Source organism: Lolium perenne, chromosome 6 (genome assembly GCF_019359855.2).
Source record: "Lolium perenne isolate Kyuss_39 chromosome 6, Kyuss_2.0, whole genome shotgun sequence".
In the NCBI taxonomy this organism is placed as follows: Eukaryota; Viridiplantae; Streptophyta; class Magnoliopsida; order Poales; family Poaceae; genus Lolium; species Lolium perenne.
Genome location: NC_067249.2, coordinates 166,385,671 through 166,403,408, shown reverse-complemented (window position 1 = coordinate 166,403,408; position 17,738 = coordinate 166,385,671).

Below are 17,738 nucleotides of genomic sequence, written 5' to 3'. Positions count from 1 at the left end.
AAATGGATTTTTGGAGTCATTTGATTTTTGAATCATTTGGCGCTTGCAAATCTTTTCTAAAGAGAATGATTAAAATACCGTTCATAGGCCAAGAGTTAAACGGGCAACTAACTTAGTGAAAACATACATGATGATATATGTGGTTCACTGGGCATAGTTGTATGCGGGAGATTCTTCTACTTCATGAAAACTTCCAACAATAAATTTAGTATATATATGTGGATATATTCGATAAGGAAGAAGTTTGAAACATTTGAATGGATTCAAATAAATTTCAGCATGAAGTGGAAATCATCGTAATAGAAAAATCAAATATCTATGATTGGATCATTGGGAAAATATTTGAATTACGAGTTTTAGCGAACATCTAAGAGAGTCATGAAATTGTTCTACAACTCACATTTCTTGGAGTATCATAATGATGATACAGTATCCGAGAGATGTATCCAAACCTTGTTGGATCAATGATGAGATAAAATATTTATGCCATTATATTTTTTGTGGATTATGCTTTAATGACTACCGCTTTTACACTTAATAGAGCATCATCATGATCCGTTGAAATGACACCATACGAGTTATGGCATGGATATGAATCATAATAGTCTTTTCTTAAATTTTGGTATGCATAGCATAAGTAAATAAGTTTACAACCAAAATCGGATGGATATCTTTGTTGGTTATCCCAGAGAATTGATTGGGAATTCTTCCCACTATGAAGACAAAGACAAAAGTGTTTGTCAATGTTTCTTATTTCCGAGAAATTGTTTCTAGCGAAATATTTGAGTGGGAGGACAATAGAACTTGATAAAGTTTATGAACCTGAGCATAACGATCAGAGTAGCGCAGCATCGGAATTGGTTCCGGAAGCGGCCACGACGATCATGGCTCCCATGACTACAAAGTGTTTTAGCCATGAAGATCGAAGTACATATTGAACATTGTAGGTATGGTTTACTTTGTGATCAAATAAATGATTTGTGGACAAAGGATTGATTTTGAACAATGATAAACCAACTACAAACAAAGAAGTTATGATGGGCCCTGACTCCGTTAAAATGGCTATACGCCATGAAATCCAAGATAGATGAATACTTTTTGAAAGTAAATGGATCTATAAAATTAATGGACTTGGATGAAATATCCTTGAAGAAGCTCGACTTGTCGAAAAGTTGTTTATGACAAAGTTCAAAGAGTTGACTACGATAAGATTAGATCTTCCGTAGCAATGCTTATAGTCTATGTGGATTATTCTAGTAATCACTACATATTTCTTTTATAAGATATGTTAGTAGGATGGCAAAATACATAACTTATCAGAAGTGTGTATTAAAAGGTGTATACAAGATACAACCAAGAGTTTTGCTGGTCCGTGGAATACTAGATAGGTATACAAACTTCAATTGGATGAAGTGAGTATCACGGAGTTGGAATCTTCACCAGATGAAATAGTCAAAGAGTTTTTGATTTCATTAGAGACGATGAAGAGGCTTGCATTTGCAAAAAATTAAGTGGGAGCGCTGAGACATATTTATAATACTTTATGTAGATGACATATAGTTGGTTATACATGATGTAATTATATACTTGATTAAAAGATTGCATTGAGAATTAACTTCAATGAAAGGATATGGACTGAAACATATTTAGTGTCAAGATCTATGAAGATAGATTGGAATACATAATAAGTTTAAGTCAAAGTACATAGAAATATTAAGAAGGTGTTCTTTTCATGTGAAGGTTTAACAAAACTTGAGTGTATTTGACACTCGATGAGTAAAAACACATGAGTGATTTTAGATCACGAAGAATATGTACAAAATCAGATGTCCTGTGCTCTAAAGAGTTAGGAGCATATACCAGAATAATTCATGTGATGATTATTGGACAAACAGTAGGAATATCCTTGAGTACTTTAGAAGATCCAAGGATATATATATATAATTTTATATGGTGTAATGACAAACAAATCGATGTAATGTGTTGCACCGATATTAGTTTGGTCGCATATAAAATAAATTTCAATCTCAATTAGGCTAAGTGTTGTTTAAAAGGTAGCACAATGAGATAGAAGTTGTCTATGCTAGATTTAGAAGAGTTCTAAATATTGTGACGGATTCTACGAAAGAAGGCAGAGTATGTCATTGTTTTGACAATGACAAAGGATGTTAAGTCAAAAGGTTCTTTGAGAACTTGGTGTAGTTCCGATAGTGTCAGAACTTTGAAGCTATATTGTGTATGACAATATTAGTGACATATTTCAGACCGCGGAATTAAGGTTCCACCAGAAGACCAAACATATTTAATGCCGACTCATTTGGAAATGAGTGATGCGTTGAAACGCAAATGAATTACAAAATACATACGGTTCTGAGCATGTCAGATCCGTTGACTAAAACCTCTCCCGTGAGCAAAACATGATAAAGCACCGGAAGGCCAAGGTGTTATATCTTTGCAGATGTAAACTAGATTATTGACTCTAGTGCAAGTGGGAGACTGTTGGAGATATGCCCAAGAGGCAATAATAAAATGGTTATTATAATATATCTTTGTGTTTATGATAATGTTTACATACCATGCTATAATTGTATTAACCGAAACATTGATACATGTGTGTTATGTGAACAACAAAGAGTCCCTAGTAAGCCTCTTGTATAACTAGCTTGTTGATTAATAGATGATCATGGTTTCGTGATCATGAACATTGGATGTTATTAATAACAAGGTTATGTCATTATATGAATGATGTAATGGACACACCCAATTAAGCGTAGCATAAGATCACGTCATTAAGTTATTTGCTATAAGCTTTCGATACATAGTTACCTAGTCCTTATGACCATGAGATCATGTAAATCACTTATACCGGAAAGGTACTTTGATTACATCAAACGCCACTGCGTAAATGGGTGGTTATAAAGGTGGGATTAAGTATCCGGAAAGTATGAGTTGAGGCATATGGATCAACAGTGGGATTTGTCCATCCCGATGACGGATAGATATACTCTGGGCCCTCTCGGTGGAATGTCGTCTAATGTCTTGCAAGCATATGAATAAGTTCATAAGAAACCACATACCACGGTACGAGTAAAGAGTACTTGTCAGGAGACGAGGTTGAACAAGGTATAGAGTGATACCGATGATCAAACCTCGGACAAGTAAAATATCGCGTGACAAAGGGAATTGGTATCGTATGTGAATGGTTCATTCGATCACTAAAGTCATCGTTGAATATGTGGGAGCCATTATGGATCTCTAGATCCCGCTATTGGTTATTGGTCGGAGTGAGTACTCAACCATGTCCGCATAGTTCGCGAACCGTAGGGTGACACACTTAAAGTTGGATGTTGAAATGGTAGAACTTGAATATGGAATGGAGTTCGAATATTTGTTCGGAGTCCCGGATGAGATCCCGAACATCACGAGGAGTTCCGGAATGGTCCGGAGAATAAGATTCATATATAGGAAGTCATTTTATGAGATTTAAAATGATCCGGAAGGTTCTATGGAAGGTTCTAGAAGGTTCTAGAAAAGTCCGGAAGAAACCACTATGGAAGGCGGAGTCCCAAAGGGACTCCACCTCCATGGCCGGCCAACCCTAGAGGGGGAGGAGTCCCAAGTGGACTCCCCCTATGGGGGCCGGCCAACCCCGCACATGGAAGGGGGGAATCCCACCCCAAGTGGGATTCCCACCTTGGGTAGGTTTCCCTATCACATGGAAGGTTTTGTGTTCGGGTCTTATTCGGAGACTTGTAGTCCAACATTTGGGGCTTCCACCTATATAATGAGGGGCCAAGGGGAGGGGGCCGGCCACCCTAAGAACCACCAAGGTGGCCGCACCCCTAGTGGCCGGCGCCCCCCTCTCCCAAACCCTAGCGGCTCTCTCTCCTCCACCACATCCCGCATGCTTAGCGAAGCTCCGCCGGATTTCTCCACCACCACCGACACCACGCCGTCGTGTTGTCGGATTCAAGAGGAGCTACTACTTCCGCTGCCCGCTGGAACGGGAGGTGGACGTCGTCTTCATCAACAACCGAATGTGTGACCGAGTACGGAGGTGCTGCCCGTTCGTGGCGCCGTGATCAAGATCTTCTACGCGCTTTTGCAAGCGGCAAGTGAACGTCTACCGCAGCAACAAGAGCCTCATCTTGTAGGCTTTGGAATCTCTTCAAGGGTGAGACTCGATAATCCTCTCGTTGTTACCGTCTTCTAGATTGCATCTTGGCTTGGATTGCGTGTTCGCGGTAGGAATTTTTTGTTTTCTATGCAACGTTATCCTACACATACATCTTCTTTTCGACACGCTCGGGGGCTTAAACCTGACAATTACAATATAGTTCTCCAAAAATACAAAAGATAGTTTTGCCTTGGTACAAAATACCTCGCAAGTCAATAAAGGTACGAAATAGTGATCAACAAAAAAGCTCGGGGGCTAGTACCCCGCAAATACAATATAGGAAATCTTCGCCCTGGTTTAAACTCGCCAGTACAATACAGAAAATCGCCACCGAAATACTCGGGGGCTAGGAAAAATATACATATATCTTTGTTCTACAATATAGTTACAGTTTCCTCTCGACAAAAAAGTTATCTACCAAAGAAATAAAATTAGTCATGCTTCAATATATCGTCAATGGTGACTTTGCCTTCTTCGGCAGAGGCGCCCAAAAAATCGGCATAGTGGCCGTCTGCGAAAAAGTCGGCGTCCATTCAAAGAAGATCAGCAATTATTTCTTCGGCCACAGGCGTAACTATTGCATCAATTCTATTGACACCCGCCCTTCGTCGCTTCAGCCTATCATGAACTTTTTCTACCACCTTGGTCATATCAAGCTTTGAGTGGCAGATTTGAAGCATGATAAGGGAAAACCTGGCGCCAGCTACTAGTTGAGCTTTCACAAAGCTATGGATTTTGTGTGAGTCCTCAAATTTTTCCATCAGCTCAGGAAGGGTCTTAGGCTGAACATTCCGAGGAAACATGGAGTTGTAAACCATGGACAATGTCTTGGTACAGAAGTCAAGAAATCCACGAATTTGGCATGCGCGATCTTCAAATCTGAAGATTTGCCAGGTGCGTTCAGGGGTAGCCCAAAAAAAGGATTCCATGGTCAAGCGCAAGGTTGATAAGATAATTTGACCTTGTGTCAACTCGTTGATCTTCAGCACCAGCGTCTAAAAAGGGACCTATTTGGCGACAGCACACCAGTTAAAAATAGAAAACAGGCAAAGAAAAAGAGGAAGGTTAAGGTTGAGAGATGTACCCGCCATATCCTGACTTGCTTCAATCATCAACTCAAGCATACAATTTTCTCGAGAAGCAGCTTGTGCAGCTTCAGTAACTATAGTTTCCTTCAATGCTATGGCCTCTTGAGCTTGTTGAATAGCAAGTTTTTCCATTTCAGAAGATTTTCGAGATTGCTCCATCATCACGAGAGCTTGTTTTTTCATCGACTGCAATTGTTGACGGAGTTCGTCCAAATCTTCAGTATGTGCGGCACTCGAAGAACTTTCAATAAACTCGCCAGCAGGAGACTTTTTCGAGCAAGGTGCAGTAGGCGAGACAGTGGAGGAAGGCACCACGGTATAATTGTCAAAAATCAACTGGAAAGAAAAAACTTCGATATCAATAATTTGGACACATAGCTTTTCCATTGATAAGGTCAGATATTTACATAGCTATTACAAGAGAAAGTTCCTAGCGAACAAGTGGGGCAGTTGTCGCCAAAACTATTATGGCGACAACATCAAAAGAAAGATAGCAAAACAAAAAAGGAAAAATGGTCTACTTGACCTCCGGCTTCGACGAACTAGGAGCTGGAGTTGGCTTGAATCCAAGGAAAGCAAGGATTTTCTTCGAATTCGGCTTGGCAGCCTTTATCAAAGATTGCCATTTTTTCATCTCCATCTTCTGCACGTCGCCAACCTTGGCCCAGTCGATGTTTTGCTGGCTGTCAGCAACCAAGGCGATGGTGCCTTCAACACCAACCTTCAGACCTTCTTGTCGAAGACCATGCCCAAGATCTTCTTCAGAGTTAAAGCACTTGGCCAGCGCAGAAAATGTGTTGGGTTTTTTTCTTTCTTCGCGAAGAAGAACGGAAAAAGCCGCGACAAGCTCGATTCGGCATCAGAAATACTTTGACGCGCTTCGTCTGCATTGATCTCGATGAGGGAGAGTGCATCAAGAAGGCGATCATCTTCAGGACTTTCGAGCTCAAATTCTTGATGTGTCCTCCCTGATAACGCAAAATATAGCTCGTCACAAACAGCGCGTGAAGAAAAAGCTTGAGTATTCGAAGATTAAAAATGGTTAGAGCACTTACTAACAAAACGTCGAATCTGCGAATCTAAACGCGAGATGATGTCTTCCTCGCGGGCAGTTGCTGAGTGATGTTATCACTCAGAGAGGTTTCCGCGTCATGAAGTCTTTTTCGAAGATCTTCAACAACGGCGGCACTTGATTCAGCCTTCCTGCGATCCTTTTCGCTTTGCTCCAATTTAAGAGCAAGAGCATCAGCGCGTTTGTTGGCCTCTGCAAGGTTGGCTGGTGAAACATTTAACAATATGACAAAATCTGATGGAGAGAATTGAACCAAAGAGAGTAGCAAATATAGTACCTTCAAGTTTGTTTACTTGATCATGGTACCCAACACATTGGGTACCGAGACGAATAAACTCCTTCATCAAAGGCTGAAGAAAGAGCCAAAGAAAGACAAATCAATATAGTGTGCGAAAGTTTGACAGCAGCAAGCAAAAAAGGAGCAAAACATAAAAGAGACCCGAAAAAATAGCAGCAAAAACAAAGAAGAAGCAAGGGAAACTTACATGATCCAGTGAAGGAGTCGTGGAACCACCAATTAGTTGGATGGTTTCCTTGAGTGGCTCAACCCTGGCTCTCTTTGGTGAAGGGGCACGGGGGCTTCCAGCTGGAGCAGTAAGCTCGACATCTTGTTGAGGAGTCGAGGTTTCGTCTACATCAGGTTGAGCCTCCGAGATAACCAAAGTACGAGACGTGCTTGTTCGAGCAGTCAGGTCAATGGGGGGATTGTCCTTCTCTTCATCACTGCAATAAACAGGTTACAGTATAAAGAGACAATATAGACAAAAATATCAAGAGCAAAGAGTAACAGAAAACTTACGAGCTGATAAGGTCAGCTTCATAAGGGTTTAAAGTTGTCCTTTCTTAAGTAGGAACAACTTCTTCGGCATGAGATGTGCCGGCTTTGGACGTACCAGTGTCGACAACTTCAATCCTCTTTCTTTTGTTCCCTGGGGAAACAGCAGAAGGCAAAGACTATGTCGACTCGCTGGCGTCAGATTCAACTTTTTTTTCAGAGGAAACCGCAGATTTGCGAGAACCTGCGATTTCACTCTCAGGGAGAGAACTACCCTGGTTGTCGTCAGTGACAACAGCCTGTTCTTCAACTTCTCCATCTTCAGGAAGAGGAGGAAGAGAAGCTAAGATTGGATGATTCTACAGAAAAATGTCGACAAGAGAAATTATGCAGGGGTGTCAGAAAAAAAAGCAGTCGATAAAACAGTGAAAGTTTGGGAAGACAAAGAAGTCGAGAGGACAAAAATACAAGAAGAAAATACCTGGGGGAGAGGATTGGTGGCGCTGTATGGCTCCACGCGACAAGAGGATGGAATAGGATCCTTCTTGCTGAGCGATGAAATTCTTCGGATAAGTTTCTCCAAGTCCTTTACAGAAAGATCCTTGGAGAGCCTATTAGCATCTTTTTCGCCAGCATATGTCCAAAGGGGATTTTTGCGAGCTTGCAGAGGCCGCACCCTAATCCTAAGGAAATATGCTGTGATCTGGATGCCCGACAGTTCCTTGCCACGGGTGTTTTTAAGCTCATGGATACGGGACATCAGGGCTTCTGTCGCCGTTTTTTCTTCTTCGGTAGCTTCAGCATCCCAGGAACATCGGCGAAGAATCTTGGCGCTTCCATCGAAAGGAGCTATGTTGTGCTCCACCGAGTTGGCACTTTCTTCGTGTACATAGAGCCATCTTTTGCGCCACCCTTGAACGGAGTCGGGGAATTTGACGTCAAAATACTCGACGTCAGAGCGGGTGCAGATAACAACACCTCCTATGTTGTAGGCGATGTTGTGGGAGCCATTGCGTCGGAGGCAGAAGATGCGCTTCCACAGAGCCCAGTTAGGAGGGACTCCGAGGAAGCACTCGCAAAGGGTGATGAAAATGGCGACATGGGGGATGGAGTTAGGGGTCAGCTAGTGCAGCTGAACCCCATAGACAAAGAGGAGGCCACGCAGGAAATCATGAGTGGGGGTGGAGAGACCGCGAATGAGGTGGTCGACGAAACTAACCCGATACTCGATTGGAGGAGAGGGGTAGCTTTCTTCGCTGGGGAAGCGAATCGCGCCCTCCTTCTTCATCAGTCCGAGCTTCTTCATCAAGTTCACGTCTTGGTTGGAGATTTTCGATCTCTCCCACTCTAAATCTTCAGCGGCCATCTTGGATTCGGGAGTGCTCTGGCGAGTGAGCCGCGCGCGTGGTGGCATCAACAATGGCGAAAGCGCGAAGCTTGGGCGTGGATGAGCTCAGGAAGCACTGGGCGCAATGGAGAATTTTTGCAGAGGAGAGCAGAGGTGCGGCGCGAGCGAAGATGTGAACGAAGGAAGAAGAAGGACTTATATAGGGATTTGGCGAAGCAAAGCACCATTGGATGGAAAAATCGTACGGTGGATAATGCACTCATAACTAAGGGGTAAAAATGTATTTTTACTGTGAAGGAACAGAACAGGCGCTACAGTACGTGCGCCAGGAAAAGCGGAGGACGTGTGTCCCCCACTTGCACGACGTGTCAAATTGACAAGAAATTTGAACCCACAAGACAGAGAGAGAGCAGCACTCGCGCTTTCTGGATGCAACGATCGTGGCTATCGTCAGTAGTGAGGTCACTTTGACCAAGGGAAAAAAATCTCGACAGTGAAGATTAAGGAGATTGGCGGTAGGAAAAATTGTGGACTATTTCGGGAGCCTTTGATCAAATACAAGTTTTTGCCCAAATGCTCGGGGGCTACTTTGGAAAAAAGTAAAATTCGAGTATAACAAAATAGAAATTGCGGGAGCCTATGATCAAATACAAGCATTTGTTCATAGCCTCGGGGGCTACTCCCATCGGAAGCGCTGTTCGCGCACCCGATAGATGTGAAAAGTTCGAGAAAGAATGACAATACAGCGGCATAAAAGTGTGGAGCCTACAACCAAGTACAAGTCCTTGGCTGTAGCCTCGGGGGCTACTCCCATCGGGAATACTGTTCGCGTGCCCGATGAAATAATACAAGAAGTGAGCATATTTCGAGTTATATAAATAACTCGACATATACTCCCATCGGGAAGTCAATATAAGTCATCCGTGACTCAATAAAATGTGCTATTCCAACAGCCGAAAAAGCACTCGACAATATATTCTCAGAACGCTAAAAGTCGCGAATAATCTCTGAATGCTGCAAAACTTTGCGAAGGTAAGACCCCAGATCCGTTTTGAGCGGCGTGGCACCGTCTCTGACGTCGGATTGCTACTTTTTTCCATATCAACAGATATGAAGAAAAATCCTAACGGACGCGTTAGGTACCCGATAAAATATGACAAGGACTCGACAGAATGGTAAGACCTTAAGCGGCACCTGTCGAAGTTTACACCAGTATCCCGAGATCATGTCCAGGGACGTGATTTTGAAGTAGGTTTTTGCGGATTGCTGCTAGAGCAGTTAACTAGTACTTGATCCATCAGATGAACTAGCCCCAACTACCAGTATCCCTGTACAATATAGAATTGCGTATCTAAAGATATGTGATGAGATTGGCAAAAATATAAAATTGGAGATTTTCCCTGACTCTTCAATTCAAGCAAAATCTCGGGGGCTATTGACATAGGCATCCCCAATGGGCCTGCCGAAAGTGGTACCCGGGGTTTACTGAAGGCCCATGACTCGAAGAATATGAAGTTCGGAAGCCCAAGATAGCATTAAGGAAAGCTAGAGTTGTATCAGGAAATATAGACTTGTAATCTTGCGGGACGGGTCAGAAACCCTCCCGGACTCTGTAACTTGTGTATCATGAAACCCTCGGCTCCGCCTCCTATATAAGGGGGAGTCGAGGGACAAAGAAAGCATCGATTCATTGTCTCACGCAACCCTAGTTTTCATAATCGTCGAGTACTTTTCGGCTGAAACCTTCGAGATCTACTTGCCCTCTACTTCCAACTAAACCCTAGTCTACAATCTGTAGGCATTGATAAGTTAATCCCTTGTCACCTTCCTCCCAATTAAATTTTGGTTTTTCATTTTTTAAATTTTTATGCCCATTCTGATGTCATATAGTAAGCATTTAAGTTGATAAACAAGGTCTAGACATATTCAAACCAGAAAAATCATGTATCTACCCCTAACCCAAAACTCTGTCTTATGAAGTCAAGCACGAAGAGAAGTCGTTTCGGGTTTCAAACATTGAATTTTCAAAAACCCTCCAAAAAGCTTCATTTTGGAGTGACTAATAAGAAGGATCGAGGCTTACCTTTTCATTTTCATGTTTTAAACTTCTTTAAATCTTGGTCAAACCTAGGATTTGACCAAGATTCAAATGGGCATAAAAATTCAAAAAAGAAACCAAAAAAATGAAAAACCAAAGCACATAAGCTTCTTATGTCATATAGTAAGCATTCAAGTTGATCAACGAAGTCTAGACATATTTAAACAAGAAAAATCATGTATCTACCCCTAACCCAAAACTCTGTCTTATGAAGTCAAGCACGAAGAGAAGTCGTTTCGGGTTTCAAACATGGAATTTTCAAAAACCCTCCAAAAAGCTTCATTTTGGAGTGACTAATAAGAAGGATCGAGGCTTACCTTTTCATTTTCATGTTTTAAACTTGTTTAAATCTTGGTCAAACCAAGGATTTGACCAAGATTCAAATGGGCATAAAAATTCAAAAAAGAAACCAGAAAATGAAAAACCAAAGCACATAAGCTTCTTATGTCATATAGTAAGCATTCAAGTTGATCAACGAAGTCTAGACATATTTAAACAAGAAAAATCATGTATATAAACCCCGAACCCTAAACTATGCCTTATGAAATTATCAAGCACGAATAGAGAAGTGGTTTTGGGTTTCATTTTTTGATTTCTTTTTTGAATTTTTATGCCCATTTGAATCTTGGTCAAATTAATCGTGACAGGTTTGACCAGGATTTAAACAAGTTTAAAACATGAAAATGAAAAAGTAAGCCTGGATCCTTCTTATTCACTCCAAAATGAAGCTTTTGGGAAGGTTTTTGAAATTTGCATGTTTGAAAACCCAAAACCACTTCTCTTCATGCTTGACTTCATAAGATAGAGTTTAAGGTTAGGGGTAGATACATGATTCTTCTGGTTTGAATATGTTTAGACCTTGGTTTATCAACTTGAATGCTTTTACTATATGACAAAAGAAGACCATGTGCTTTGGTTTTTCATATTTTTTTGGGTTTCTTTTTTGAAATTTTATGCCCATTTGAATCCTGGTCAAATCCTAGGTTTGACCAAGATTTAAACCAATTTAAACTATGAAAATGGAAAAGTAAGCCTTGATCCTTCTTAGTCACTCCAAAATGAAGCTTTTGGGAGGGTTTTTGAAATTCCCATGTTTGAAACCCAAAACGACTTCTCTTCGTGGTTGACTTCATAAGACAGAGTTTAGGGTTAGGGGGTAGATACATGATTTTTCTGGTTTGAATATGTGTTGACCTTGTTTATCAACTTGAATGTTAGCTATATATATGACATCTGCAGACTATGTGTTTGGTGTTTATTTTTTTGAATTTTTTATGCCTATTTGAATCTTGGTCGAATCCTAGGTTTGACCAAGATTTAAACCAGTTTAAACATTGAAATGAAAAAGTAAGCCTGGATTCTTCTTAGTCACTCCAAAATGAAGCTTTTGGGAGGTTTTTGAAATTTCCATGTTTGAAACCCAAAACCACTTCTCTTCATGCTCGACTTCATAAGACATAGTTTAGGGTTAGGGGGTATATACATGATTTTGCTGGTTTGAATATGTCTAGACCTTGTTTATCAACTTGAATGCTTACTATATGACATAAGAAAACTATGTGCTTTGGTTTTTCATTTTTCTGATTTTTTTAATTTTGATGCCCATTTGAATCATGGTCAAATCCTAGGTTTGACCAAGATTTAAACAAGTATAAAACATGAAAATGAAACGGGAAGCATGTATCCTTCTTAGTCACTCTAAAATGAAGTTTTTGGGAGGTTTTTTTGAAATTTCCATGTTTAAAACCCAAAACCACTTCTCTTCATTCTTGACTTCATAAGACATAGTTTAGGGGTTAGGGGGTAGATACATGATTTGTCTAGTTTGAATATGTCTAGACCTTGTTTATCAACTTGAATGCTGCTATGTGACATCAGAAGACTATGTGTTTGGTTTTTTTTAATTTGCTATGCCCATTTGAATCTTGGTAAAATCATAGGTTTGACCAAGATTTAAACGAGTTTAAAACATGAAAATGAAAAGTAAGCCTGGATTCTTAGTCACTCCAAAATGAAGCTTTTGGGAGGTTTTTGAAATTTCCATGTTTGAAACCCAAAACCACTTCTCTTCATGCTTGATTTCATAAGACAGAGTTTAATTAGGGTTAGATACAAGATTTTTCTGGTTTGAATATGTCTAGACCTTGGTTTATCAACTTGAATGCTTTTACTATATGACATGAGAAGACCATGTGCTTTGGTTTTTCATTTTTTTGGATTTCTCTTTTGAAATGGTCAAATCCTAGGTTTGACCAAGATTTAAACAAGATTAAAACATGAAAATGAAAAATTAAGCCTTGATCCTTCTTATTCACTCCAAAATGAAGCTTTTGGGAGGGTTTTTGAAATATCCATGTTTGAAACCCAAAACCACTTCTCTTTGTGCAGAGTTTAGGGTTAGGGGGTAGATACATGAATTTTTGGTTTATAGTAAGCATTCAAGTTGATAAACAAGGTCTAGACATATTCAAACCAGAAAAATCATGTATCTACCCCCTAACGCTAAACTCTGTCATATGAAGTCAAGCATATAAGAAGAATGGTTTTGGGTTTCAAACATGGAAAATTCAAAAACCCTCCCAAAAGCTTCAGTTTTTGGAGTGAATAAGAAGGATCCAGGCTTACTTTTTCATTTTCATGTTTCAAACTTGTTTAATTCTTGGTCAAACCTAGGATTTGACCAAGATTCAAATGGGCATAAAAATTCAATAAAGAAATCAAAAAATTGAAAAACCAAAGCACATAAGCTTCTTATGTTATATAGTAAGCATTCATGTTGATCAACGAAGTCTAGACATATTTAAACAATAAAAATCATGTATATACCCCAAACCCTAAACTCTGTCTAATGAAGTCAAGCACGAAGAGAAGTGGTTTTCGGTTTCATTTTTTATTTCTTTTTTTGAATTTTTTATGCCCATTTGAATCTTGGTCAAATCCTAGCAGGTTTGACCAATATTTAAACAAGTTTAAAACATGAAAATGAAAAGTAAGTATGGATCCTTCTTATTCACTCCAAAATGAAGCTTTTGGGAGGGTTTTTGAAATTTCCATGTTCGAAACCCAAAACGACATCTCTTCGTGCTTGACTTCATAAGACAAAGTTTAGGGTTAGGGGGTAGATACATGATTTTTCTGGTTTGAATATGTCTAGACCTTGTTTATCAACTTGAATGCTTACTATATGACATCAAAAGACTATGTGTTTTTTTTTTGTTATGCCCATTTGAATCATGGTCAAATCCTAGGTTTGACCAAGATTTAAACCAGTTTAAAACATGAAAATGAAAAACTAAGCCTGGATTCTTCTTAGTCACTCCAAAATGAAGCTTTTGGGAGATTTTTTAAATTTCCATGTTTGAAACCCAAAACCACTTCTCTTAATGCTTGACTTCATAAGACAGAGTTTAGGGTTAGGGGCCAGGTATATACATGATTTTTCTTGTTTAAATATGTCTAGACTTTGTTTACCAACTTGAATGCTTACTATATGACATAAAAAGACTATGTGTTTGGTTTTGATTTTGTTTGAATTTGTTATGTCTATTGGAATCTTGGTAAAATCCTAGGTTTGACCAAGATTTAAACCAGTTTAACACATGAAAATGAAAAAGTAAGCCTGGATTCTTCTTAGTCACTCCAAAATGAAGCATTTGGGACTTTTTTTAATTTCCATGTTTGAAACCCAAAACCACTTCTCTTCATGCTAGACTTCATTAGACAGAGTTTAGGGTTAGGGGGTATATACATGATTTTTCTAGTTTGAATATGTCTAGACTTCGTTGATCAACTTTAATGCTTACTATATGACATAAGAAGCTCATGTGCTTTGGTTTTTTATTTTTTGATTTCTTTTTTGAAATTTTATGCCCATTTGAATCTTGGTCAAATCCTTTGTTTGACCAAGATTTAAACAAGTTTAAAACATGAAAATGAAAAATTAAGCCTGGATCCTTCTTAGTCATGAAAATGAGTTAACTTGGCTTTCCTACCCTTGAATCCATAGGAAACTTTGTACTAATGCAGTATAATAATCACCCAAGTTTTCACACCAACAGGTCTGTCACTTACTTGTGGTGCCCATGCGTGAGGTCCCAAACTTCAGTGAGCACAAGTCACATGCGGTAGGCATGCAAAATCCTCGATCAATCCGGGCTGTTAAGGACCCGATCGCATTTCTTGCTTTTAGACTAGGGCCCACCATGTAAAAGTTTGTGTCTTTTGGATGCATCACTCTTATTTGCAAGTTTTTTGGGGGTCCCGCAAATTCAGGGTAGCATCATGCCCCCCTTCCCACGCCAACACAAACAGAGTTCAACACAACCTAATTAAGCAAGGTTCAACACAAACATAGTTCAACAACCCCTAATTAAGCTAATAGGTTCACCACAAACGCTGCTGAGTAGCAAACATAAACATAGTTCAACAAAAGATGCTGCTTTTGAAGCAGTAGGAGAGACAAACATGCACAACAGTTACGGAGTATATTTACCATCTTCTTCTTGTCGCCTCCTCCTGGTCCCGCTTCTTCTGCTTCTTGCTGCCCTTACCTTTAACCTTTGGTGGCTTGGGCTTGGGAGGAGGCACACGACCGGTCTCGATAGCTTGGTTCAATTTCTTCCTTAGGAATAGCCCATAGGCCATGTGGTTGGCTATGAAACCGGATCGGTTAACAATTTCCCCAACTTTGACACGGCCGGACCCACCGGCTTCGGCATGCTGCAGGACGCTTTGAAAGTCCACCTTTATGCTCCTTGTGCAGAAGGGGCAGCTGTTCCTGGCACCAGTCCAGAGTTCACTCCAATAATTGTCGAACTTCCCCGCCTTAAGCTTGCTGAGAGTGGCCCTGGCCTTCCTATGACGCGACTCGACATCGCTGTCAACCTCATCAGTAGCTGTTGCGGTCAGAAACCCACCGGCGAGCAACGACGGGCAACACAGGAGAGCCGGGAGCAACTTAGGGCTGCGGCTGGCCCTGGTCCCTCCGAGCGACGGCCCGCAAAGACTCCGGCACGCACGTCCGATGCTGGTGCAAGGGCGTGCCACCTGACCTATACCTGGTCAGGAAGGTGATGGAGATGCCTCGCTTAGTTTCCTGCATGGCATACACGTAAACATTAAATACGAGCCTCGATCGGCTCTCAGGTTGTCCTGTGAATCGGCTCAAGGAGCCGATCCACCCATGATTCGTACGAGGTGTACGAATATATGGTGGTCCTGCTTGATCAAGATAAAGCTAAAACGATCTACGACGATTTGGGGTTTTCACCGCATAATCGGATCATCCTACTCACGATTGGGCCTCGCGGCCACGTACGGTGATCGTAAGCCGATCCTAGACAAGGCCTAAAAACCAACACGAGGTTGATCCCCGGAACATCCTGTCTAGGGCTAGCAAACTACACCCTACGCGCCGCTGGATCCTCCAACCCTTTGTAAGGCCTAACTATTGCAGATATTAAACTAATCCTTGGAGAACAAGGAGCAACCGTAACAGATCGGATCTACTAAATAATGATCAAGCGGGGTGCCGCCCCTGCACCTAAGATAGGTGCAAGGGCGGCTAGATGTATAAGGGTTGCACTACGACAGCATATGATACGAAGAATAATGCTAACCCTAACACATCTAAGATAACTACGTTGCTCGCCATCAAAAAGGCTTCAGTACGAGCAACGCATGAACAACAAATAAGCTTGTGCTGCCTAGATCGCAAGATGCGATCTAGGCAGCATGATGCTTACCGGAAGAAACCCTCGAGACGAAGGAGTTGGCGATGCGCCTAGATTGATTTGTGGTGAACGTTGGTTGTTGTTTATTTCATAAACCCTAGATACATATTTATAGTCCAGGGGACTTTCTAATTTAGGCGTGCACCTAACCGTGCACGGGTTAAACTCTATCTTTTAATCTAAGATGCGATCTACTATATTACAGATACACGGGCAATCTAGCCCAAACTCTTCGTGCAAGGCCGCTTCAGAGATCTTCCACGTGTAATCTTCCAAGCCCATCTCCCTTACGGCCCATCTCCTGATTTGGCCAAAATCTGGTGATAACACATGCCCCCTGGTTTTGGTAATGATAATTTCAAAACCACTCTGTTTTTCCTTCAAAGGGTCATGTCGTGGCAGATCAGAACCGTCGCAGTATTCTTCATCATGATGACTTGCTTTTTCAACTTCTCTGCACGATTTGACAGTTTTGGCTCCACCTCCTCGGAAACTGTTCAAGCAATAAATCTCTGTTCTATCCCCTTTTATTTACAGCATCGAACAGTTCACCTCTTCATCCCCCTGCTCCAGATTAGCCGTTAGCCAAAAAACCCTCTCCTTCTATATCCATGTCGTCCTCTTCCTCCTCTTCCGTTTCTCTCCAATCCTCTTCCTCAAGCGAATCGATGGGCCCAACCAGATGGAGGCGTACAACAGGCGCGCTCCCAAGCATTGGGACGAGCAGGAGTGGGACTTCGATTACGTGCCAGAGGGCCTACCCGAGGACCTCGTCTGGTCAGATGGGGCCATGCCCCTGACTGACGGGGAGGATGACCTCCGGTTCCTGATTGACGGAGCACTGGAGGCGGCGAGCGACGACGACGACCCTCCCTTCCGGGGTAAATTTACCTCCATCACCAAAGAAGAAAAAGAGGATGACGAGGACGAAGACATCTCCTCCGACACGAAGAAGGAACAGGAGGACGACACCTCTTCCGACGAACCGCCGCCAAAGCGCATCTGTGGCTGGGCTTGGTCAGATGAGGACGATGATGATGACGAGGAAGAAGCCTCCGCTGAAGGTTACAGTAGCAGCAACGAGGAACTCGTCAACAGCAGCAATGACGGCAGCTACCCCAGCGACGGCGAAGATAGCAACAGCCCTTAGAGTAGGGACCTACTAGCATAGGATTAGCAGTAGCAATCTGTTCCTTTTTTGTTGAACAATCGGCTTCTCTTTGTAAGAAATCTTATTATCAATGAAAAACTTCCTTTGATTTTGCCGATGTCCTTTATGCTGATTCAGCCGATTTTTCCCCATCTGACTTTGTCGATTGTTAGCCTAATCAACGCTCAATGACCGATGGCAACGCGTCGGTCTCTCACGACAATCTGCGAGACAGGCCAATTCAGTCATCCCCCCAAGTTAGCCAGCTCCGCCGATGACGATAGCACTTGGTACAGCC